Genomic DNA, 27,466 nt, shown 5'->3' on the forward strand with positions numbered 1-27,466 from the left:
GTGCGTCTTTTCCACCCTGTTAACTTCCCCATTGCCAACATATTCATGGCCTACAGATGTCATCCACCTTAGAAACAGAGTTAGACATTTTCAAAAGCAATAGCATTGTGGTGCATGCAATACATATGATGGTCTATAGTATACATAACTAGATAGGTAGGGGTTCTAATCGCAAAACTGGTAACTGTGCATATGTGTGTTTGAATGCATATCCCCTTGCAGCAGTGTGTGTGTGTGTGTGTGTGTGTGTGTGTGTGTGTGTGTGTGTGTGTATGTGTGTGTGTGTGTGTGCGTGTGTGAGAGAGAGAGACACACAGTAACCCCCCAATGGCAATCCTCACAGCACCTGCAGATGTCATCCTCCTGAACAGTAGTGGCAGATACTGCAAAAATATATAAGCTCTGTGTCACGTGATACGTATATAGCACTATAATATGTAAACCTAGCCAGGTAGAGGTTGTACTTTCAACAAAGGCAGTTCATGAGTTGGTGTGTATGTATATATATCCCCTTGCAGCAGTGTGACTGTGTTAGGGCCACCACCATACCTCTCAATCCCTTAGAGAAAGACATCTGAATAAAGCCTTACCGAAAAGTGAGACAAGGGCCAAATATTAGGCTCAATCTTCAAATATTGCTCTGACAAACATGGAAGGTAGATAGTATAACAGGTTGTGCATTCACATGCATTTTCTGAAGGGTATGAAGTCTGACATGAAAATGTCTGTCATTATTGTCTAACACCAGTCTTTAATGATTTGCCACTAATGTGCCATAAAACCACAATGTTATGACAAATGGAACAAAAATATGTGGCAAACATCAGGACATTCTGCCGAAATCTGTAGAGGTGAGAGGTGTGGCCACCACTTGTCCCACCCTGCAGGTTGCAGTTCATGTTTGGCCTGGTGTGACCTGTGACAATGACTCAAATAATACAGAGGTCTCCAGAGTGTAGGACAACAAACATTTCCTAAAGTTGTCTACTAGTTGCATAAAGCAGTTACTTCCAATCAGAAGCACCTTAATGTTATGAGAAATAGCATAAGCTATGGTAATGTGACATAAAGAAGCTGTCCTATTGGCAAGCCAAGAGAAGTCCTGTCCATTGCACTTGTCGTGGGTATGCTTTGTACTGCCAGCTCTCACTGTACAACAAGAAGTGTCCCACATTGCACATTTGATAAGGTGGCAACCCTACTCTGTGTTGCCTATATGTGTGTGATATGTAGACATGTGGAGGGTTTGTGAGTAGCCACTTCCCCCAATGACCCACATGTATCTAGACATGAATTCTAACTGCCACTACCCACATATGTAGGTATTGCTTAAGGCTGTGGTGACTGCAAGTAGTGTGCTGTCTGTCATTAACCCACAGACCGATGTTAACATACAGCAATGGAGTCATACATTGACAGTGGGTATGGAATAGTGCCAAGGTCCTGGCCTCAAGCTGAATGCAGAAAACAGTACTGTCATACCATACAGTGAGGACATGGCCCTACTATTTCCCATATTAACTGCAACCCCATAAGCACACAACCTGCGTTGACAGGCCTGGCTACTCAGGTTGATAACACTGTTGCATTCAGCCATCAAGTAGTGGCAGTGGTCAGAAAGCCTTGGAAGTGGTTCACCACATAGGTAAAGGGACTGCATCTAGATGAAAGGTGGATGTTACCTCTGTATAGTCCTCAGTCAGTACAACCATAAATTATCATCATGGCCTGTCTGGTATGTACCTATGCAGGCATCTGCAGCAACTGGAAGGGCTATATTAGCACCACAAAGGTTATCCATGGCCTTCAACACCTGTTCCATGCAGACAGCCTCAAATCTGTAGTGCTCTAATGCCAATTTGCCATGACTAGTATTTTCATGATATGCAATTGTGGTATCATGACAGGTGATACTAATGAAGTACCTGAATATGTGCATCTCATGCCAACAGTAGCAATGTGTGTGATGAAGAGAGGTTACCATTTTCTTTTGATTGTGACTTACTACATGGTCATGACTTCTGAGATCATTGATGATGAAAGAGCTTCAATGCGGTGCCCAAAATAAAGGAGATATGTCCAGAGACTCCTAGAAGGGGTCTTATGACGGCCCACAGTATAAAGTGGATGACTGACACAGCCTTGCTGGGTGGTGGTGACTGCTGCTATTGGCATCAGCCAGTGCAGTTCAAGCAGTGCAGGTGCCATTACAATGAGCTGAGGAGGCATCATTCTGATATTCTTAGCCAGTGGGAAGAAGAGGTTAGAGAGAGAGAGAGAGTGAAAGAATGCTCTTCACATGGGCAGTAAGTATGTAGGATAGGTTATTATCCAGCTATTTCCTGTGTAGTTGAATGGGCCCTTGCAGGACATCAAAAATATGTTTTCTATTTGCTGATATTGTTTTTCAGATGAAGACTAAATTGTGGAGAATTACCTTCTGTACAAGAGAAAAATGGAGTGTCACACTCCAGATGCAGTGTATATTAAGCTATATGTACATCAGAACAACACTAAATGACCCACTGTTATAGCATGTAGAGTTAGCTGTGAGAAGACAAATTGGAGTCCGACCACCACAATAAATGGAAAATGAAATGAAATATTTATTAGGACAAGCGCTTTCGCGTGTAACAGACACGCTTCTTCAGATCCTTTACACAAACAGTTTAGCAAGCAATGCTTATATATACATATTTGGTAAAAACTCTTTAATTGAAAATAATTAAACAATCAACCTATGAACCAAACATCTACTTACAACAATCCAAAACTGTTAAAAACCATTAAAAACCATGGCAACAGAAGCAGACTCAGACTCAACATATTGTGAGGCTGTCAATTCTGCTTTAACAAATCTCAGTTAAGATCTCACTTGAGAAGTAGTTGCGTAAAAAATATATATATGTAAATTAACATAATAAATTACTGTTAAAAGTTCCTGTACTAGGAATTATAGTAAAACCTGTTCTGAACACTCAAAAAATTGTATAAACCGGAAAAGAAACTCTTTAAGAACCTCTCTAACTATGGATATGCTTAAGACCGTGAACTAAATATATTCCAACATTAAATTATATCAGTTGGAATCCAAACGCTCGTGAACATTATGCCATTGCATCCTAAACATTGCTATATCAAACTGACAAAATCAAAAACAAATGTATGAAACATGTATACAAAACATATATATAAAAGGACATGAATATATAAGCTTTAATGCATAAGGTAACAGTCCTATTCTTGCGTCTTGCGTACTCGCTCTCTATCCGGTGAACAGAATGTTCAACACTGATGCGAATTCAGCTTCAAGTCATCGGAGGGAAATATTTCATCCTACATGAGGCACCCATAAATGCCTTATATATAAAAACATTATGCAAAGAACATTGAATAAAAAAGAGGACTTGCTGTCATGTGATGCAAAAAAATCATGAACATGAATATTTATGTAAGAATTGTGTAAAAGCAAGTGCAGACTTGTTAAAACTCTGTAAAAATGATAATAACATATGGTGATGAATCATGATGCATTTAAGCACATGATGAATGCTGGGGCACATTTGACCAAGGAGCAATTCATCTGGCATCTAACTGAAACTTACAAAAGCTCATAGCACAAACAGGTTCTCAATTTTAAAATTAAAACAGATATGGAAGGAGCCGATTGTATGAGGAAAGTATGTAATGAGAGATTAAAACATTTTCAAGACTGCCTGGGACATCGTTAATGATAAAGCTACAAGTATCTGGAGACGACTAATATGTACCTTTCGAACTTCAGAATGAATAAGATCATTTAGTGTATGTAAAATGTATGTATGTAGCATTATCTCCAATCTAGCACTGATGTGTGAGACAAGGGCAAACGCGTGTTGAAATATAAAATCTGGCTGCTTAAATTCAGCCTGAGTATTTATAAAACATACATACCATTCATAAGATGTATGAAAAATATTCTTTGGAGCTATGTAGAATAACCATTAGCATCATTACCAAACATAATGATAAGTCTCCACTTATATAGGCTAAAAGAACCGTAAAAATATATCTATAAATGTGTTAAATCACTATAGTGAATATGTTAAACATATTAAATCAAAAACATCAATCCATCTTTCTGGAATGAAACCTAATAATATGACAATTTACTGGGATGGTTGCACAAAAATATACCTGGAACTAGATAAAAATTTAAGGACTCATAATGGTAAAATGCACATGATAGTGGTTCCCAAATAAAGGTCTAGTCATACATATGTTCTTGTGTATAACTGCCTGATCTAATACAATCAATCGACCTGAACCTGTATTATTAGTATAAAACCTAAATGAATAATAAACAAAACATTCAAATTGTACTGTGAGATTATGTACAGATATACTTCCTAAAGCAGTATAAAGTAAAAATAGAATAAGAGTATAATTAATACAGAAAATATACTGAAAATCTTAACTTGCTTGCCCTCAAACAAATATGCTGCAACATGTGGCAAATCATTATGCCTAAGTCTCCATTAAAAAGAAATACTTGTTGTTCTTCTAGCTGTGGGATACACATTACTTGTCCCTACGTGCTTTTAATGGGGCCCTTATACTCACATATTGATTCAGCCCTGGCTCATATTGGGCTTTAAGTCTGAAAATCCAAGAGAGTTCTACTTGCTCTAAGTCATTGAAAATGTCTCCCTCTCTCACATTGGGTGTGACTTTCTGTAGAACCCTGAACACAAAAGAGTGCCCCAAATTAACCACAGTATGTTTTGCTAGGGCATTTTTAGTATCACTCTTTTTAATATCACTAGCATGTTCATGTACCCTTTCTCTCAGGGTCCTAGTAGTCATTCCTACATAGAATGCGCTACATACTTCACAAGTAGCCAAGTATATTAAATTCCTATCCTCACATGTTGCTGTAAAGTGTGGTTCAAAACTATAAGTTAATGTAGGATGTCTAAACAATTGCTCTTGTGTAATTAAACTACATATACAGCATTTCCTGCAAGGAAACGTACCTAAAGTGTTGCCCTTGTGAGTATTGAGTCTGGTAGACTTACTTGGTTCAATACATAGTAGCCTGCTAAGGTTTTTGCTATTCCGAAAAGTAAAAGAGGGTGTAGATCCTACTAGCTCCGTGATTCGTTGGTCAGTTAAAAGAATATGCCAATTCTTAAAAACAATGAGCCAGATTCAGGAAGGCTTACACGGAGTTCAAGAGTAGTGTAAGCCTCCGTGTAAGCCTCCTGATTCAGGAACAGCCCAAATCTCAGTGTAAGAGACAGCTAACACATCTCTTACACGGACTGGGCGTGGAATTGCTCAATACCTCATTTGCAGCTCCAAGATATGCAAATGAGGTATTTGAGCGATCCACGAAGCCAAAACCAGTCCGTGTAACGGACGTGTTAGCTGCAGAAATGTACTTAGCTGACAACTGAGTACATTTCTGCAAAATCAAAAACGGAGCTATGTCAGCTCCAAATAAAGGGTGCATATGTGTCATTAAGCATGCCAATGGCCAAATATGTGGCCATTGGCATGAAAAAGTGTTGCAAAAATAAGTTATTTAACTTTTTTTTTTCACGGGATTATTGTGTTTAACTGCAGCGCACACCCGCGCAAACGGGGTGCGCTACCTAAAATTGAAAACCGAAGCTTATAAGCCCACAATTGTGGGATTTATGTATTACATGGAATGTCAATGGAGGGACTTGCAGACTAAAAACAATATGGCCTCCGTGTAGTGGTTGTCAAGGGGGTAAGCTCCGTGTAAGATATGTAACTAAGCATTACTAGGCAATCCTATGTAAATGAGGGTTACAATACTGAATCACACTGCCACATAGGTAATGAGCACTTTCTGAGTAGTGTAAGAGTTAGAGAAGGGGGAGGAACAGAGTAAGAGGTAGGTGACATCACGGAGGGGAAGGATAGAAAGAAATGTACCAGATTGGAGGGCAATGTAAGGTAACAGATGACAGACAGACATCAGGGAGGGAGGTGTGTCCCAACAGAACACTAGGAAAGTCAAGAAAATGAGGGTATACGCTATCCCTACACTTAAAGTTTCTTGATATACGTGCATCTTGTGGCGTGCTGCGTAAGGCAGGTTTAACATGTGGGAGCGTGTTGCAAACTGTTTACAACGGTTTGCACGGGCGTGCATGTGTGTAAGGCAGTGTGCGCGTGTTTTAGCATGAGTCAGCCTAGCTAACACCGTGTAAGGATGTGTGCGCGCGTGTAACACAGTGTAGGGATGTGTGCGCGCGTTTAAGTGACTGTGAGCGTGTTTAAGCTGGTGTGCACATTGCTCTCCCTCAAGAAACAGAGAGGAAACAGGAAACAACTAAAATACATGGATACTGCCAGAAGATACTACTAGAGTTAATTGGTGGAAACAATTAGAAGCAGGCAATTACACAGGCAGACTAGAAGCCCAACCCAGCACTTAAAACACAACAAAGAGCAGTGCAGGCTGTTTCTCACAAGAGATACTGCCAGAAACTAAGCTATCAGAATTGAAAACTGAAAAAAGCTGAACTCAGAGCAGAAATGCTAGGGGCTGCCATGGCTATTATAATCAGGCATAGGCGAATTGTTGAGGGTGGTGACAATGCAGATGCTGACAGACAACCCAGAGTGAGGAGAAGGAGAAGAGTATACAGGCCCAGGGTCACCTACCATGGGTTACATGAGCTGGAGATAGTAGAGCACTATAGAGTGGACAGAGAGCTCCTGCAGCAGATTGTTGAGCTGTGCAGGCCACACCTCACACACAGAACCAACAGAGGGGAACCCATCCCAGTGGAAACCAAGGTATGTGTTGGCCTAAGAATACTAGCAACAGGTACCTTCCAGAGACCAACTGGTGATATGATGGGGATATCACAGGCATCAGCCTCCAGGGTACTGCACCAGTTCCTGGATGCCATGTCACCACATGTCAGTGATCATATATATGTCCCTAATGACCGTGAGGTTGTGGCCAGCAATATGCGTCTCTTCCAGCAAATAGCGGGATACCCTGAGGTGCTGGGTGCAATAGACTGCACGCACATACGCATCAAAGCACCAGCCGGTGAGCGGGTAGAGTCTACATTAACCGCAAGGGATACCCCTCCATCAACTGCCAGGTCGTGTGTGATGCCCAGGGCATAATAATGAATGTGTGTGCTGGCTGCCCTGGGAGCTACCACGATTCCCACATCTGGCATCTGACACAGCTGTACCAATCATTTGCCAATGGGGACTTCCCACACGGACACCTAGTGGGGGATGCAGGTTATGCACTTGAGCCGTGGCTGATGACACCCATCAGAAATGCACACACACCTGAACAGGAACGCCATAATGAGGCACACGCACAAACACGCAATATCATAGAGGGTGTGTTTGGGCTGCTCAAGTCATGGTTCCGGTGTCTGGACACATCTGGTGGAGCTTTGCAGTACACACCAACTACATGTACCCAAATGATCATGATATGTGCTATGCTACATAATATGATCCTGCGGAAACAGCTGCAGCAGGACCAGCACAGGGCTGGGCCAAACATCCCCCCACCATTGCCAAGGCCACCACAGGCAGGGGGTGACTCGAAGGAGGAACAACCTGACCTTGTCCCAGTAGGCAGAAGGAGGTGTGCCCAGTATGCCCTGGCCTTGGCAAAGAGGCAACGCATAGCACATACGCTTGGTCAGTAGGAACACTGGGACTGATACCCGCTCTGACTCACTCATACAGTAACAGGGATGCCTAACATGACACAACCTGCTTCCAAATGTACAGGGAGTGTAGTATGTGTATCCGACAGAGGTGGCCCTGCAGCACCACCTGAGGCATGAATGCCATGTGTTAAGTAATGTAATATCATGTACAATATGCACACCTGAGGACCCCAACTAACATCCATATCCACGCATATGACCCTGTGGAAACAGCTGCACGTCATACAGTGATGTACATGTGCAAAAACATGGAACAAGATACAAAATGAGGGTGTCTAGCAATAAATAGCATGGATAACCACACACCCATGTTTGTACCACAACAAGAAGCAACATGGAATAGCCATGGTCAAAAAACAATGGCTAAAACTGACTACTACTATATAGCCTGCTGCAGACCACTGTCCTAATAGCAGGAACTGCCCCAGGCCTATGTCCATAGGTTCATACTAGGCTATCTGCCCTAGGGCATTAATAAGCCTAGGCCAGAGTTTTGTGGCGTCTGCCACCCCTGCAAGTTGATGGATAATATGCCCATTATTTTGCTGTGCCTCTGTCAAGCAGTGATACTGAGGTTATCCCTGGGATATACCTGCAATCTCCCATCCATTGGTCAAGATCTCACTTGAACAAAGCCAGTGAGGTGCTCAGCCCCACATGTACCAGGATGTTGTTCCACAGCATATGGACTCTCTGGGTGATGAATCTGTCCCTCCAGCACATCCTATTAATATCTGTGTTGAGGTTTAGGTCTCCTGCCCTTGTAGTTCTGATGGATGTTGAGGTCTTGAGGTGAAGCATGTTCATAAAGTCTGGGTTGGACATAGCCTTGTATGTCAGGCACAGATCACCTCTGAGCAGTCAGTAAGTGACTGAATACAGCTGGAATTCCTTCAGTCGGGCAGCATAAGAAATATGTTTGAGACCCTTTCACCTCCTGTCGAGGAATTTGTGGGCCCATCCAATCTGAATGGGGCAGTGTATGCAATCATTGGTGTGATGAGTACAGGGGAACGATGACCTCCCTTGATCTAGATGTGAATCACTGCATGATGAGGTGGCCAATGTAGAAGGCCTTCCAAACTACCCTGGCAATGTGAGTGTCAAGCAAAGGTCACTGTCAACCTGTGTGCCCAGGTCCCTGATAACCTACGTTGTGCTTAGAGGATTGCCACCTAGATGGGAAGTAGTGGTAACCTTGTTCTTCCTGAAGGGTATGGCTATGCATTGTTTAGTGTTTAATGTAAGGCCATGGCCGTGGCACCAGTTATCTGTGTCTATGAGACCCTTCTGAAGGATGTCTGTGTCAGATGGGTTTCCAGCTATGCTTCCCAGTTTGCAGTCATCTTCAAACTTTGTCAGCCATAATCCTCCTGTGTTTGCTCGTACTTCTGAAAAGTAGATACTGAACAAATGTGGGCCCAGGACTGAGCCCTGTGGGACACCACTTGTGACAGCTCTGGAGTGTGAACTGGCACCAGCAACTTTGACCCTGTGTGTTCCGTCACTTAGCCAGTTTGCAACCCATGCTGTGATGTATGGGTTCACAATTAAGCTGGTGATGTTTTCAATGATACCTGAGTGGGGTATTGTGTCGAAAGCCTTTGCCAGGTCAAGGTAGGCTGTGTGGACTGCCTTGCCCACGTCAATGGCCTGGGTGAGTGTTTTGAAAAAGTCAACCAAGTTTAAAAGGCATGATCTGCCCTTGACAAAGCCAAACTGGATTGGATCCAATGTCTGCAGGTCCCCTATGTCTTCATTTAGAATTCCCATTATGATCCTCTCCAGAGCTTAGCAGAACAGGCTTGTCAAGCTGATGGGATGGTAGTTTCTGGGGTTGGTGGAGGCACCTCCTTGGGAACATATCCTGAGGTGAGGCTAAGATTAAACAGCTGCCCTAACTGTGGGTGTAATTACTCATTGAGTTCATGGAGCACACAACTGGGGACACCGTCTGGTCCCATGGATAAAGTGTTTTCTGCCTTGGATTGAGCAGTTCCCACCCCAGCAGTGGAGATGTTTGGGGCTACAATCCTCTGGTGTACATACCCCCAGTTGGGGAGGGGAGAAATCTGCACTGAACCTGTCAGTCAGTATGTTGCCAATGTCTGTAGGTGCAGTGATATCAACATTATTCTGAACTAAGTCTGAGCATATCTGGGAGTTTCCTCCCAGGTTTCAAACATAGGTAAAAAGGCCTCATGATTGTCCCTGGAGTCCTGAGTGGGTTTACTCTCAAAACATGCCTCGGATGATTGTATGGGGAACCCAGTGTTTTACTCACAATGAGCAGGGGTGTCTCCCCACGGATTACGCTCTATCTTGTAGTAGCTCCTTCCTTGTGTTGTACAGCTTGTTTATGGCTAGGGTCCACCAGACTGGATGCTTGCCTGTGGTACAAAGAGTCATTATTATTTGGGATTGCCTGAACCATGCAGTCTTGGAGGTGCTGGTAGAAGGCATTTCTAAGTGATACAGTGGCTTGGGTAATGGTGTCTGCTGGCCTGGGGGCCTTGAAAGAGACCACACCAGTCCTCAGAAATGTGAAGTTGGCATTTGAGAAGGTCTTCACCGTTTCATTTCCCATCTGGGGTGTGGGTGGGATGTGGACTCCCACTGAGAATAGTCCATGATCTGATCTCACCAATGATGGGTATATGTCTGGTGTTGAACAGTGTGACCCCATGTTCGTGATGATGTGTTCTAGTATGTTGCCTCCACTTGAGGGGATTGGGACCAGTTGTTCCATGGCATTTCAGTGTATGAACTCTTGGAACCTTTGTGTTAGAGTGTTGTGGCATGATTAGTGATCCCAGTCTATATGTGGATAGTTGGAATCACCCAGTAGGATGGTGTTTTGAGATACATTTATCCCCTTCAGTGTTTGCAGGATAGCTGTGTGAGGTACCTGAGTCTGAGCGGGTGGCATGTAACATGCTACAAACTGCAGAGCAGTCTTGCCTATGGTCACTGGCACCTGGATGGTCACTGATGCATCGTGTGTTGCCACCAACCATGAGGTGAGGGTGTCCTTGATGAATATGGACACCCACCATCCTTCTTGGTGTTGTCGGGATGCTGGTGACGGAATGCATGATATGAGGTAACACCCGATAGTGCTGGGGTGCTGTCAGAAGCTGTGAACCAGGTTTCAGGCACAGCACAGACATCAATGTGCTACATACTGAGAAGGGCATAGAGTGTGTGCAGCTTGAGGTTGAGACCTTGGGCATTGAGCAGCATTACCCTTAGTGTCTTTCCTTTACTGTTTTCTAGGGTGGTAGGTGTAGAATCTGAATCTTGCATAAAAAAGGCACAATGGGGGTGGCAAGAGCATCATCTGAAATCCGGAAGCCCAGGGGTGACAGGTGCAAGCCGTCCCTTGCAAATCACCGTGGCCTGTCCAGCATGTCATCCCAGGCAGACAGACATTGGACCCCTTAGAATGACACCATAGTCTAAGCAAAATACTACAGCTGATCATCTTGTCTCTGTTTATGTGGCATCATACTTGGTGAAGGTAGGATACTGCCGAAGGTCAGGGTCATACCTGCCTGGCCTACATAATCAGAGGGATCCTCTATGTCTCCTTCCATGTAGTCCAGGGAGGTACATCTCAGGTCGTTCACACCAGCATGGATTATGACTGGGTCAGACCTGTACTTGCAGTTTAGTGACCTGAGTGCTTGCATTATGTGGTGGATTCCAGTGCCCGATAGGCAGCTTACTGTGACCTCCTCTGTACCTGATCTGGTGAGTGGGACATCAGTGTGTCTGACTATGGAGTCACCTATGACAAGTGTGTCCGGCATTGTGTTTGGCCTTAAGGGCTGTGACTGTTTGGCACACCAACTCTGTGGTCAATGTGTTGCATGTGCTGTGCCCTGCGGAGGCAGTTGTGTGAGTGTCTGCTGTGGTGGCCACCGCCATTCTGGTAGACTTCTGATCAGAGCCTCCGAGAGTGTCTCTGTGTGTCTATGTGTATGATCTTAAGTTGTGACAGTGCCATGTGAGACTGGATTAAAGATGTGTGTGTGGTTACCTTCGCCCTCTCTCTGGTCTTGCTAGTCCTATGTTGAGAGAGCTCAGCCTCCACTTTGGCTATATAGTTGCATCTCTCACATGTATGTGTGTTTTATGGCAGAAGGAGAGGGTTGTCAGTGTACATGAGGCAACTGTAACAGTGCCTCAATATTCCCAGGTTCACCAGCTGAGCAGGAGAGGACACTAGCAACTGATCCCTAGACATGCTAGAAGGAATAGACAAAACAATGTTGGAATACAGGGAGATATCAAGCCCCCAAGCCACATCATACTGTTTGATTGACAATAGCTACACATACACCGGTGTTTCATAGTGTCATAGTGTACTACTAGGCTATCTGCCCTAGTGCATGTATAAGCCTAGCCATAGTGATGTGGCTATTGCCACCCCTTATAGTGGTAATAAGTGTACAGAATAGATTCTGAATATTGTGCCTCTGACTTAGTAGTGACACATTATGACCCCTTACGTAATTGAATAACATGACTGTGTCTCTGTCTAGTCTGTGCCTCCGTCTCATATGCAGTTGTCCAGATGTCTCCTGAAGAGAGTCAGTGAGGGACTCTGTCAAACATGAACTGGGATAATCTGCTAGAGTGTGAGATGCCTCTGAGTTATGACTCTGTCCCTCCAGCATGTCCTATACATGTATGTGCTGAGGTTCAAATACTCAGCTCTCATGGCTCTGGTGGATTTGGATTGCTTGCAGTGGAGTATGTCCACCAAATCCTGATTGGACATGGTCTTGTATGTCAGGCATAGGTCACCTGTAAGTATGCGGTATGACACTGAACAAAGCTGGACTTCCTCTATTCTGGAAGCATATGACATGTGTTGAAGAACCCTGATCTTCATGGTAGGTACTTTTGGGTGCAAAGGTGCAAAAGGCAGGATCTGCCCTGTACAAAGCTGAACTAGGTGGGAACAAGGGTCCGTAGGTCAGTAATGTGTCTGTGTAAGAGCTCCATGACTCCTCCCATATCTTTGCAGACAAGGCTGGTTAAGCCTGTGTGGTGGTAGTTGCCATGGTCTGTGGAGGCATCCCCCTTGTGGAGTGGGACCACTGTTGCCATATGCCAGTGTTCAGGTACATATCCTGTAGCAAGACTAAGGTTAAATAGCAGTTGTATATATGGGTCCAGCCCTTCTGGAGTTCACATAGCATGCAACTGGAGATACCAGCAGGTCCCATGGATGCTGTGTACTTGTCTTTGCTGAGTGTGGCTCTCACATGGACATCCAAGATGACAGTGAGGTTATATACAGCAGTGATAACTATCTTGTTTTGGGGGTGAGGGAGGGGGTAAATCGCACTGAAGCTGTCCGCCGGAATGTTGCCAATATCTGTCAGGTCACTGGGATATATGTTGTTGTGTACCAACTCTGAGCATATTCGAGGGTTCACAACCAGGTGTCTGACATAACTGAAGAAAGCAGTGTGGTTACCTTCATTTTCTTTGGTGATTTATGTCCCCAAGTTGACCTTGCATGTCTTTATGAGATAATGTAGCTTTCTACTAGTGCTGAACACAGCTGTCTTCCCTTTTGGAGATGTAGCTCTGTCTTGCATTAGTAACCCTCATCTGTCATACAGTTTGTTTATGGCTGGGGTCCACCAGACAGGACACTTTCCCTTTGTGGAGAGGGTCCTGTTTTCAGTTGTGATTGTATGGTCCATGCTGTCTGACATCTAGCTAAGTGGAGGTCATTCTGGTTCTGCAGTTATCTTTCATCAGCATTAGAAATGACCACAACAGCCCCTGTGGGGTGTACCTCATGCACACACATCCAGCACCTGTAAAGTCCACAACAGTACCTCACCAGAAGTATGACAGAGCTGGAACACATGTAATGTGTAGTCTGATTAAACAGAGTGCAGCTCCACACACTGCCATGTTGTCCACCCAGATGCAAGCTGTGCCTGATGTAGAAAGCCATGTCCAAGCTGGAATCAATGCACATGCTGCACCTTGTACAATCTGAATGGCAGGGAGCTATGCACATGAGGGACCTGAACCCCAGCACTGACATATATAGGACAGGCTGTACTGCATTATCCAAAACACAGAAGCCACCCCCACACATGAGTAAACTACCAGTACAGGTTGTTCATAGAGACACTGGTTGAGTCCCCTCAACAGGAATCCTAATGAGTGGATGGGAGATGGGAGGTATACCCTGGGTATCAATGTTATGTCACAGGTAGACAGAGGCACAGTATACTAAACAAGACATATGACATGTCGAACTACGCTTACAATGTGTTGATGGACAAACACATTCTCCGACTAGCATTAGGTCAAGATACCTCTTGAACACAGCCAGCAAGGTGCTCTGCCTCAAATGGACCAGGATTGTATTCCACAGCATAGGGAGTCACCGAGTGATAACTCCATCCCTCCAACATGTCCAACATACATCCCTGCTAAGGTGTAAGTCACCTGCACTAGTGGTTCAGGTGGATCTTCTGAGTCTGAGGTGGAGCATGCCCATTAATCTCTGTTTGGACATGGCCTCGCATGTCAGGCACATGTCACCTCTAAGCAGACGGTATGTGAGTGAATAGAGTGTGAGTGTCGTCAATCTGGCAGCATATGACAGCTGTTGTGGTTCCTTGATCCTTTAGGTGGGGGACAGTCAGGGTGTCTCCAATTGCTGCAGATGTTGTGTGAGATACAGCCAGAATAGGGCATTCGACTTGATCACCGGTCTGATAAGTGAAGAGTACAGGGGAACAATGACCCACTAGATCTGGATGTGAATCCCAGCCTGATCAGGTGGGCAATGTAGAAGGTCTTCCTAGCCACTTTAGCAATGTGAGTCTCAGAAGAATGGCGACTGTTAACCTGGGTCCCCAGGTCCATGATAACCTCCTCTGTGCTTAGAGGATTACCACCTATATGGTAGCTTGGGATCACCTTGCTTTTCCTGAAGGGTATGTCTACACATGTTGTGCACTCTGACTTCAGGCCATGGCCCTGGCACCAGCTATCAGTTACTGTGAGTCCCTTCTGAAGGATATCTGTGTGTGATGCACTGTCCACTATGGTGCCCAGTGTGCAGTCATCTGCTAACATTGTCATCCAAAGTCCTCCCATGTTGGCCTGTACTTCTGGGAAGTACATGACAAACAATGGGGGCCAAGGACTGAGCCCTGTGTGACACCACCTGTGACCAGCCTGGAGTCTAACATAGTGCCAGCAACTCTAACCCTGTGGGTCCCGTCCTTAAGCCAGTTTGCAACCCATCTTGTGACATATGGGTTTACATTTCAGTTGTTAGGGTTTTCAACAATACCTGAGTGAGGTATTGTGTTGAAATTGTTTGCAAGGCCAAGGTTGGCTGTATGGACTGCCTTTCCCCAACAATGGCCTAAGTGACCAATTTGAAGATGTCAACCCAGTACAAAAGGCATGATCTGCCCCTGACCAAGCCAAAATGGGATGGGTACAATGTCTGCATGTCCCCTATATCTTTGTTTATGAGCTCAATTATGATCCTCTCCATAGATTTGCAGACTACACTTGTTAAGCTTATGGGGCAGCAATTAACAGGGTCTGTAGAGGCACTGCCTTTGTGCAGATGTGCACAACTGGACCCTAACCAGGCTGTTGTGCACACTATGGAAATGTAAAGCAGTGATAGGACTAAAGCCCAGGATACTGACCACCACAGTGAAAGTACTGAAACACTACACTAGACAGTGCTACAGTGTTAGGTCAGTATGAACGGATGTTGACAATTGTGTGCAAAGTATCCCATGCAAAACCTGCAGGCACAGTATACTCCCTGTTTTGTTCACACAAAAAGCATTCGGACAGTAACTACACAACATGGCACAGAACACACAACCATAAACTTCGGTATTTGTTGAAGGTCACACTCATCCACAAATGTGATGGGCTGCAGAGTTCAACATATGTAAAGCCCACACTGGGCATGCTCACACACTTGGATAAATGAGACATCTTTCACACAACATGCCACGGGAAGGCTGAACTGGGCATGCTCACACACTTGGTCCAAATGTTACCCCTAGCAAATGTGAAAACACACCAGAGGATGCTCATCCCCCTTTCTAGACACTGATCATGTAAGCACCCTATAAGTATATTGGAGAAAAGGATTCTCTCAGTAATCCGAATAGCGCGCCGTGCTAATGCGTCTGTCTCTAGTGTCATAACATAGTTAAGTAGGGGTTTGAATCCAGCAGGTGGCAAGTGTGTGTGAAGGGGGTTAAGTGTGTATGAAAGAAACATCCCTTTTGGCAACTGGGAAAACACACCACAGGATGATCATTCCACTTTCTAAACTCTGATGATGTCAGCACCCTATAAGTATATCAGGGGAAAGGAAATTCCCCAGTAATGCGAATAGCGCTGTGCTAATGCGTCCGTCTCTAGTGTCATAACATAGTTAGGTAGGGGTTTGAATCCAGCAGGTGGCAAGTGTGTGTGAAGGAGGTTAAGTGTGTATGAAAAAAACATCCCTTTTGGCAACTGGGAAAACACACCACAGGATGATCATTCCACTTTCTAAACTCTGATGATGTCAGCACCCTATAAGTATATCAGGGGAAAAGAAATTCCCCAGTAATGCGAATAGCGTGCTGCGCTAATGCGTCCGTCTCTAGTGTCATAACTTAGGTAGGGGTTTGAATCCAGCAGGTGGCAAGTGTGTGTGAAGGGGTGTAAGTGTGTATGAAAGAAACATCCCTTTTGGCAACTGGGAAAACACACCACAGGATGATCATTCCACTTTCTAAACTCTGATGATGTCAGCACCCTATAATTATATCAGGGGAAAGGAAATTCCCCAGTAATGCGAATTGCACGCTGTGCTAATGCGTCCGTCTCTAGTGTTATAACATAGTTAGGTAGGGGTTTGAATCCAACAGGTGGCAAGTGTGTGTGTATGAAAGAAACATCCCTTTTGGCAACTGGGAAAACACACCACAGGATGATCATTCCACTTTCTAGACTCTGATGATGTCAGCACCCTATAAGTATATTGGAGAAAAGGATTCTCTCAGTAGTCCGAATAGCGCGCCATGCTAATGCATCCGTCTGTAGTGTTATAACATAGTTAGGTAGGGGTTTGAATCCAGCAGGTGGCAAGTGTGTGTGAAAGGAGGGTAAGTGTGTGTATGAAAGAAACATCCCTTTTGGCAACTGGGAAAACACACCACAGGATGATCACTCCACTTTCTAGACTCTGATGATGTCAGCACCCTATAAGTATATCAGGGGAAAAGAAATCCCCCAATAATGCGAATAGCGCGCTGTGCTAGTGCGTCCGTCTGTAGTGTCTTAACATAGCTAGGTAGGGGTTTAAATCCAGCAGGTGGCAAGTGTGTGTGAAGGGGGTTAAGTGTGTATAATTGATATATCCCTTTTGGCAACTGTGAAAACACACTACAGGATGCACATACCCCTTTCTAAATGATATCACAATTATGTATGGCTTTTGATTACAGACATGCCATGTGTGTTGTGCACACACAGAATGCCCATGTGTGTGGGTTGTCCCTCACAATAATGCATGACATTGATTACACTGGTTATGGCAATGAACACATGCTGTATGTGTGTGCCAAATACACATATGTATCTGTGACTTTCAATAGTTACCATGTGTGATGCCTGCCACATGTGAATACATGGTATTTGCACAGGGTAACATTATGACCGTGGTCTTCTGTGCAGATGCTGCATGTGGGATGTGTATATACAGTGTGAGATGTAGATGCTATCAGCCTAGTAGTGAGGGATGCACACCTGGTCTGGGGCATAAAGTCTACATGTTGTTAATGTACAGGAGCTGCATATTCTCACCTGTTGTGGGAGTGGTAAGACAGTATTCCATAGCAATGCAGTGACTGCATGCTAAGAACCATTCAGCTAGGGTGTTGTAGCTACACTTATTCATTAGCATTCATTAATTTGTCGGAATCCCTGGTGAGGGTCTGATGCCAACCAAGGTCAGGGGTCTACCAGCCTGTGTCACTTGCTCAGTGATCCCTTCCATGTTCCCTATCACGTATCCCAGTGAGCGACATCCCACATCAGCTGTGGTGGCATGGACAATGACTGAGTCATGTGTCCATGCATCTGACTGACTTGTATGTTGTTGTTACAGTTTGGCCATGTGTTTCCATCTCATACATGTGATGTAAATCAATGGGTAGGGGATAGGGTTGACTGTGTACATGTGGCAGCTGTGACATTACTACATGACACACATATTCCACAACTGTACCATAGAGGTGACTGACAACTGACCTTTGCACATGCTACCGGAGTATTGAGATTACATTGGTGATTGACAGCACATAGGGCCAATGGTGAAAAAGAGACATAGGTCCATAGGTTCGTACAGGGATATCTGCCCAGGGCATGTATCCACCTAGCCAGAATGTGCGTGCCTTTCAACATGCATTGTGAATCTGTCTTGCTATGCCCTTTTCCAAGGTTAGTATACTGTGCCTCTTTCTCACAGTGACACATAAGTGATACCCAGGGTAACCCTACTATGTCACATCCAGTCATTAATATCGCTCTTGAAGATAGTCACTGAGTCAGTCTGCCTAACCTCTATTGGGATAATAATCAGGAATGAAGGGAGCCTCTGAGTTGTGAATGTGCCCCTCCACCATGTCCTATGTATATCACTCCTGAGGTTCAAGTATTTCCAGCGTGTATCCTGGTGGGATCTGGATATTCTGAGATGCAGCATGGCCATTATGTGAGGGTATGACCTGGCCTTCTATGTCAGGCACAGATTGCCTATGAAGAGGCAGTATGTCACTGAGTAGAGCTGCTGCTACTTTAACCAGTCAGTATGTGGCATCTGTTTGAGCACTTTGATCCCCTTGTTGAGGTACATATGTGGTAGCCCCAGTTGCTGCAGGTGTCTGGTAAGGTGCATGCCGACAGGTTCATCATAGTCAATTATGGGCATGATGAGGGATGAGTAAAGGGGCACAATGTCCTCCCCTGGCCTACATGTGGATCCCATGATGATGTGGCCCATATAACATGCTTACCTAACCATTTTGTCCATGTTGTTGTCAAATGGTAGAATGCTATCAACCATGTACCCCAAGGTCCATAATTCCTTGGTCTGCACTTACTGGATTAACACATATGTGGTACATTGTGGTCACTTAGTGTTTGACAAAGCGGATGACTATACTCTTTCTGTCATTCACGTTGAGGCCATGGCTGTGGCACAAGTCGTGTGTTTGCAAGAGTCCCATTTGGAGGATGCGTGTGTTAGCTGTTGAGTTGATTATGGTGTTCGGTCTGCAGTCACCTGCGACTTGCTGAGCCACAGTACTTCCATGATGGCCTGTACCTATGACAAATATATAATGAACATGACAGCTCCTAGGGCTGTGCCTTGTGGGATGCCACTTGTACCAGGTTGGAGGCTGACATGGCTCCAGCAATTCTACCATGTGTGTTCTGCCCTTGAGCCACTGTGCAATACCCATAGTGACATAGGGGTTATTATGTACACTGGTGAGCTTCCCTAGAATGCACAAGTGGGGTATTGTATCCAAGGCTTATGCAAGGTCCAGGTAGGCTGTGTGGACCTCCTACCCCTTGACAGTGGCCTTGGTGACTGTTTCAAACAAAGCAAACAGGTTTGATAGGCAGGATTTGCCATTGAAAAAGCCAAACTGTGTATGGTGACATGTCTGTAGGTCCACAATATCTAGATATGTGAGGTTCATGATGATCCTTGCCATAGCTTTGCAGACAAAGCTAGTCAGACATATGGGGCGAGTAGTGTCCAGGATCCGTGACAGCACCACCTGCATGTTGAGGGACCACTGTTGCTGTATGCCACTCTCTGGCCACATATCGTGTATTAAGGCTGGGATTGAACAGTGGTGTTATGTCTGGGTGTAGCTGTTCTTGTGGTTCATGTAGGACACAGCCTGGGACACTGTCTGGTCCCATTGATGCAGTGTTTATTGCTTTGGGAAGGGCATCTCTTACCTGAGCATCTGTGATGTCAGGGGGGGGAAGCACTGTGCTGCGAGACATATGTTCCCTTTTGGTGTGGTGGGGAGAAGGCAGCATTGAACCTGTCCACTAGGATGATGGCAATGTCTGTGTGTTTTATATTTTGTGTGACATATTGTATTACCTCTGAGTATATCTGGGTAGTACCACTCAGGTTACTAACATAACTACAGGCAGCCTTGTGATTATCCTCAGTGGCTTGTGGAATCCTCTCTCAAAGATGGCCTTAGACAATCATATGGGTGCCTGTAGTTGTCATCCAATACTCATCAGTGGTGCCTTCACATTTTGGGAGGTTGTTGTATCATGTAGTGGCGCCATCCTTCTATTGTATAGTGTGTTTATGGCTGGTGTCCGGCGCCCAGGACATCTGCCTTTGGAGAATTGGGTCATGCTTTCATATGTGGCTTCATGATCCATGCATTCCTGAATGTGTCCACAGAATGACTCTATACAGGTATCTGCAGTCTGGTCCATATTTTCAACAGGCCTTGGGCCTTTGAAGGATTCCACATCATTTATGAGGGGTGTGCACTTGCTTGACATGAGCTGTTGACAGATGTGCTGCCCTCCAGACAGAGCAAGGGGAGGGTCACAGTCAGCTACCTGTTGGGACGTACCTCCCCGGACCACATGGAAAGAGACACAGAGGAACTCTTACAGCACCCTCTCAAACTCAGGTCTCCCACACAGCCTTCATGCTGACACAGAGTTTAGATTACTCTGCAAACACCATCATACTGGGTGATGCCAGCTACCCAAACATAGACTGTGAACATTACACAAGCCACAATACCCAAGCTCTAAGGTTCCCATTGATCGGACATTCTTTGGCTATGGAACAGGTAACCAACCTTCCCACAAGAGGGGCAGATATAGTAGAGCTGATCTTTACAAACATGAGTACAAACTGCTCAACACTGGGAGTATATCCCTCATTGTTGCAATCAAACCATATACTAATCACACTGGAGTTCTGGATCCCACACATATGCAAACCACCAACACATCGATGTGTGTGTGTTAAATGTCCCTATTAGCAACCGTGACAGTATGGTACAGGATGCAGATCCCCCCAGTGATGATGTCAGGACTGTATAACTATATCACCTGTAGTAAAGTCCTCAAATAATCTGCATAGCGCGCTCCGCTAATGCGTCTTTCTTCAGTGTCATAACGTAGTTAGGTAGGGGTTTGAATCCTGCAAAGGGAATGTATGAGTGTGGTTTATGTGTGTGCATTATGCTGGGAGGGTTAACTGCCTTTTGCCAACTGGGAGAACACACTACAGGGTGCACATCCCTCCTCCTACACACACAGATGATGTCAGCACCCTCTAAGTACAGCATTAGTAAGAATTTCTCCAACTACTGCAAATAACACACTCTGCTAATGTGTCTGTTTCTACTGTCATTGCACAGTTAGGTATGGGTTTGAATCTTGCAAATGGAAAGTATGTGTTTTACTGTTGGTGGGGTTAGTGTGTGCGCACAATGATGGGGTGGGATGTGGCTTTTGCCACATGGGGCTATGCACTGCAGGGTGGTCATTACCCTTAACAAGCAGTGATGTTGATAGCACCCTATACAAACAAAACTACAAAACAGAAGGTGGTGGTACTGATAACACATGTAAGGTAACACTTCTTCAAGTAATGTCCACAAAACGGAGTAGGATAATCAAACAATTCTTTTATTCTATACAGACAACATGACAACAGACAACTAACTGCCAGTACTCAGTATAGTGTTACATGCTACTGTAACACGCACATGTACCGAATATACCTAGATAGTGTTCTGAAGCCTGAATGTGGCAAGTGTGTGGATGTGGGATGTGTCTGTGTGTGCATTTCCGTATGGGAAACATGTTTGCTGTGGCAATCAGGGTACTACAGTACCTGATGCACATTACATCTTCCAACTGATGAGGTTGCCTGAACCCTGTGAGTACAGGTAGAGAAGGGGATGCCAGTAGTAAACAACATAGTGCACTTCTGAAATGTGTACCTGTCATGTATCAACAGCTACTCATGTAGGGTGATAAATAATGGGAATGGCAGGTGAGTGTGTGCATGTGTGTGGGTAGCAGTGTGTGTATAAATGCATGTGTGACAGAACAGATACATGTAGCTGAATCTACATAACAGCACAAGATGCGCATTGCCATAGTCAATGTTAGCATGTGATGGTGTGCAGCTGGTACACTTTGTTAAGTAGTATGGGTGCAGATAACAATTGAGGACATTCATACAGTTACTGCAGCAGGACTGCTGGGATATACACACATTTATACTGCAACAGTCAACAGTTACCAACATGTTACTACTTATACACATCTATGTAGTCACCCTGTGCATCAGCAACGTGTTTACCTTTACCTGCACCGATGTTGTAGTATGCAGGAGGTGGCACAGTGTCATCATATGCACAGGGTGTGGGTTAGGTATGCCCAGGCCGGCCACTGGTAACACCAATTGACATGTGTGTGTATGTGTGTTTGTGAGGGGCAGCAGTACAGGGTGGACCGTTGTTGGTGCAGTGTGTGTGTGTATGTGTTTGCCCTAGGTGTTAGGTTTCCAGGTTTCTGCATGTGTGTAAGCACACACAGTCCCACATAATGGCTGCCATGTACAGGGTTTTGTGGACAGCCACAGACTGCACCTGTCAGGTCATCCAGATCAGTGTCTGTGGGCACGGACACGGTACCTGTGCCTGGCAGGGGTGCTACGGGCCATATCCGGTACTAACCCAGACTGGGTACTGTCATCGGAAGCAGGGTGTGTTGACTGGACACAGTTCCCTGTTGGGACTGTCCAGAGCCACGTGCACGTGGTCTCCTGGGGCGTCTGGATGACAGCACAGACCCAGCATTGCTGGGGCTGGTGCTGGCACTTGAGGCGCGCGAGTGGGCCCATTGTCGCGGCCACTGCCAGCTGGTGCTCTTGCTGGCATACGGCCACGTCGTCGCAAACGCACACCATGGCCCTGGCCCATGGACATCTGGTTGTGGAGCAGCTGTTCTATGCCCCACAACGTCTGTCAACGACATCTGTGAAGTTACGGATAGCATTCGCAACATCATGCATGCCGTCTGTCATGGCTATGCGACATGCTCTCAGCTCCCTCAGACCCTATCTGGTGTACCTTTCCATACGTGCCTGTGCCTGCATGACAGTTCTAAACATAGTGGAGGTTGACATACCTCCTTGGGCACGTCGGCCAGAGGCAGTACGGCCACGGATGCCCCCACGAGAACCCATGGGCGACTGTCTGCGTGGTACCATTGGTGGCCTCTGCACATGGCTGCCTTGTGAGGATGCATGTACCACAGGTACCACATTACCCTGATCTATGCCCACTGCTGACTGTCCATCACCTAGGGACAATGGTGACAAAGGATGTAACGGCAGGATGACTGTGCGCATTGACGGGGTTGAAAGCTGTGTACTGTCAATTGGCTGACCAATGGCAGACCCAGACACACCTTCCTGCACCATTACAGACATTTCATCATCATCAGTACCTGGGGCACAAGATTCAGGTTCCCTGCTGCAGGTCACCAGAGCAGCACCAGAACCTACGGGAGGAAAACATGGAACACAGATTACAGTCTCAATACATATTTGAAAGAGATGCACTTCAATACTAATGCACACATTCAGAAATGGACACATGCACTCATGGACACTAACACACATGCACACTTGGGCACAGGCACACTTGCACACATGCACACCCCACAGTAAACACACACATCAGTACCGTGTTACACTACTCAATTTACTACCTGTCAATTACAGTTATTGTGAACACAGTCACCAGCATGTCTACTACAGAGTTGCACTACTCTTCCTAGTTTTATAAATTGTTTTACAGATAATTTTAAAAAGACTCACCAGCATGTATGGCCTGCCTCATTGCTACATGGGAGGGACCTGGAAGTGTGAAGAGAGTAATGTCAGTGGGCACATGTGTGCCATTCATTTTGCACATGATACAGTACAGTAGTACACTAGTTCCCTTATACACATCAGCTGCACATCATGTCTGTATATATATCATGATGACAGATACATACCACATGCACACCTTATGCGTGCATGAAGTAACAGCGTACAGAACAGTCATATGTACATACCATGAGTTAACTCTAATCTCACCCTTACCTCTCTTCAAACGTCAACTCAAACTGTACTTCCAAAACCACTGGCTTTGTTCTTCTTGGAGTCCAGGCTAATGTCCCTCTCCCTACCCTCTCTTCACCCTTAACCCCTCATTGTGCATAGAAACTAGCTTCTACCCTGTTTCTTTCACCTTGATGTCCTTCTATGCTCTGACCTACTTCTCCCATCCCTCCCACCTCCTCTTGACTGTCTTCCTTCTTTTCCTCACTTCCCTTCTTGACTCCTGCCTCTTCCATATCATTGTATCTGTCATACTCCTTCTACTTCTCTACCCTTCTGAGCCCTAACTATTATGTATATGGCTTTTGCCTTATTGCATAACCATTATGCTTTAGGTAGGATTGCTTTGAAACCAACGGTACATTGTGTATGACTCTAAACTGTTTGACTTCCTTACATGTATGTTGATTTAATTAACAGGCTGGTGTACAATTCTATTATGTTGGCTGTCTGTAATGACAACTTGTCTGTCTGCCTTTATTACGTTATGTGTGGAGCTTTTCTCCACAGGCCTCTACAGAAAATGAACTTATATCCAGCTAGACTATCTGGGTCAACAAATGTAAAAGTAATAACAATAAATGAATATGGCATCTTACCTGCATGCTCGCTGTCTTGCTGCTGTGTGGATCCAACCTCCATCAGGATGCATGATGGTTGCTGTTGTTCTGGGGCTGGATCCACAACACTTAGCAGTAGCCCCTCCTGTCTGGTGAGGGGGGGATGTGTGGCCACCCCCCCACCTGTGGCAGCCTGTTGCCTGCGGATATCTGCAGCACGCTGGCGGACATTTCTTATCAAATCACTGCAGTGATGTCTCACCTGCTCATATGTCCTATCATGCATGCCAACATCATTTATCCTGCTAACAAGGTTTTGCCACAGTGCAGACCTCTCCTGCTGATTCTGGGTGGTGCGTGAGAACAGGATGGCATAGTCACGCACCAGGCTCTGGTGGATCACGTCATCCTCTGCAGCAGAGTAGGCAGGATTCCGTTTAGGTGCCATGTCTATCTGGAAAGGTACACAAACAGGTTATCAGCATAGTATCTCAACAATACATGGTACACATTCAATACAGGTAGTGTTAACTTCTACTTATTACTGATTGGTTAAAACCTGATTACAGTGTAGCTATCATTCTATGTCATTTGTACTAAGTACTTGGCCTTCGGACCAGTTGTTTTACATTAGGGAGGTTGGTGGCAAGCACTGTGGTGGCAGGACACATATCTTTCATGCATTGAAGTTGGGAACTGCTGATTGTGGGCCCAGTGTACAAGTGTATTACTTCTGGTATGGGCAGTTGGCCTTCAGGCCAGTTATTTAACATTAACGAGGTTTGTGGTCGGCACTCATGTGTGACAATAGGCTGTACTCTGCCATTCATAGCTGGGGACATCTGGTTTCAGGTTTATAGTGCCTGCATATCTGAGCTGTATCTTACTGACATTGCTACACCTTGTTTGTTGTAGCAAACACTACATCCAGGCCTCCTGCATCTACCTTTGTTTATATGCTTGTTATCTGTTAGCTTGTTATTTCACTGGTATGCTACTTCCACATAGTACACATCTTTGCAACACATCTGTGACTCACTACTGTTATCTGCATTGCTTACTGTACGTACTTCCATGTTACACATGACAGCAAGTGACTGCTTGTCATTGTTGCATTTACTTCATTGTGACACATTGCACTTAGGTTACCTGGCATTTGCTCACTGACGCTTTTATATCAGTCAGCAGTTGTAGGTAATGTCAGTACACCCTCACTCCCCACTGGACCTTGTTTTCAATCATTAGTGATTACAGAGTTCACAATAGTATTCTAGCATGTCCAGAGGTCAGTTGTCAGTTCCCTCCTCTGTCCAGCTGGTGAGTGTGGTACTCCAGAGACAATGTTAGAACAGATGCATGTACACAGACAACCACCTCCTCCTAACAACAAATTCAAACTCATGTGAGTGATGCAACCATATACCAGACTGGAGGCTAGGCTCTGTCTACTCAATACCGCCATAACCAGTCACGTGGCAAAGGGGATCACTCACTACACTTCCAGTCTCACGTAGACCTACCACAACAGCGGACCTAACACATGATCACACATGATCATACTTGTAGGCTCAGACCACAGCTCTGCCTATGCAGCAGAGATCTCCTAAGCAGACATCCAGGCAACCACTACCACATAAACGAACATGTGCAACACATATCACACAAAGCCAATGTGCTGAACACTCACAGCCATTAACAGTTAACAACACACCTCATACACCTGTACTAGGTGCCTCTATCATCAGGCACACTCACATCACGTTCACCAGGCTTAACGAGGTGAGGGTCACGGTGTGCAGCCTGTCAGGCACTATGAACTGCCACATAACACAAACAGTCAGGTAACCCCAAGGCAGGTACAGGTATGACTCAGTCAATGTCCATGCTGCTGTGAATGGCCTGACACATTCCTCCCGGGACTACATGACATGAGACATTACAGAGCTCTCTGAGCACGTAGCCCGAGACAGTTTGACCCTGACCTTGAGTAGCATCCTACCCTCACCTAGAACAATGCCACAATATCAAGGCACGATGATCCCTTCCAACAATTGACTGACATATTGGTGTCATTCCCAGGTGTGCCAATGCCTGCCATCTTGGGGTGGTATGCTTTGCTAGGGACAGCTTGCACCTGTCACCACAGTCCTATTGACATTTGGCGGAGCCTCCTGCTACACCCATAGTGCCTGTATTAGGCAAGGCTCATAAGGCAAACCCACATCCATTTGTATCACAAAGGATGAGGAAGTAAGAGTGATGCTACTCAACACTGGACGTCTAGACCCAAGGATGCACGCACCCAAAACCCTACCTAGCATTCTGGACATCGATATCTGTGCAGTAACATGAACCTGTTTCAGGTTTCACAGGAGCACACCAGTACTACCACGTTATAGCTGTTACCATTCTTGTCGGCCACAACACTTGAACAAGGGAGGGGGAGTATCAGTATTCAATGCAGATTCCCACGCCTCCACATTGGTGGCACAGTATAACATAGGTGTTAGGCCATTGAGTACAGAAGACGTAGTTGGGGACCTGGGGAAGAAACGTGGTAGCGGTCTGCCATTTGTCTACCACATGGCCAATGTGGATTGACAGACATGTTATATAGCCCAGCTAATCATGACTGATTCACATGTATGGCAGGGGAGGTCATTGTGCCTCTGTACTCATCCATCATCAAGCCTATAATTGCGTACAATTCGCCTTTTGAGATGTACCTAACCAGACACCTACAGCAACTGGTTCAGGACAACAGTACATCATCAAGGGGATGCAATGGCTCACACAGATGTCATATGCTGCCCAGGTAAAGTGAATCCAGCTGGACTCAGTGGCATACTGCCTGTTCAGAGGCAATCTGTGCATGCCATATACAGCCATGTCCTACCTAGCAGTAATGAACGTGA

This window comes from Protopterus annectens, chromosome 10.part0 (assembly GCF_019279795.1).
Source record: "Protopterus annectens isolate FY-2018-M chromosome 10.part0, PAN1.0, whole genome shotgun sequence".
Classification (NCBI taxonomy): Eukaryota; Metazoa; Chordata; order Ceratodontiformes; family Protopteridae; genus Protopterus; species Protopterus annectens.